The following is a 423-nucleotide window of genomic DNA, read 5'->3' on the forward strand; positions in this document are numbered from 1 at the left end:
AGAAAAGAACAAAAAAAAGAAGAAGGGGGGGGGGGGGGGGGGGCGACGACAAACAAGTCCGTTAAATTGAGAGGCAAAAAAAATTTTCTAAGAGAAGAGGAAAAAAAAACAAAAACAGCTTTGCAGTTTATCTAAAGGCATCTTGCCGTTGTACAGTGCTCTTGCGCACAAAAACACCATGCATTATCTAAACTTTTCTCTTGTCAGAGATTGACGCATGCAAATCTGTGTTAAGCAAATGTCAGAAAAAGGGCTTAATAAAACAAAGCCCAAAGAATGCAACCTGAATGTTTAAGTCAAAGGAAAACAATTTTTCTACCAATCATCAATGGAACGCGCTAACAGAGTATATTTAAAAAGGAACATGCCAAGGTCTAACTGAAAGAGGAAAACATTGCATTCATAGAATGCTGGCGAGGATTA

The 423-nt window shown here is 38.3% G+C and overlaps 1 protein-coding gene across 1 annotated transcript in view; it reads right to left on the bottom strand.

Annotated features, from left to right (window-relative positions):
* ADAM10 (ADAM metallopeptidase domain 10) overlaps nt 1–423 on the bottom strand; it is a 161,328-nt gene that overhangs the window by 18,099 nt on the left and 142,806 nt on the right. The window lies entirely within an intron of this gene.

The sequence above is a fragment of the Nanorana parkeri genome, unplaced genomic scaffold (assembly GCF_000935625.1).
Source record: "Nanorana parkeri isolate BGI_ZX_2015 unplaced genomic scaffold, ASM93562v1 scaffold422, whole genome shotgun sequence".
Classification (NCBI taxonomy): Eukaryota; Metazoa; Chordata; class Amphibia; order Anura; family Dicroglossidae; genus Nanorana; species Nanorana parkeri.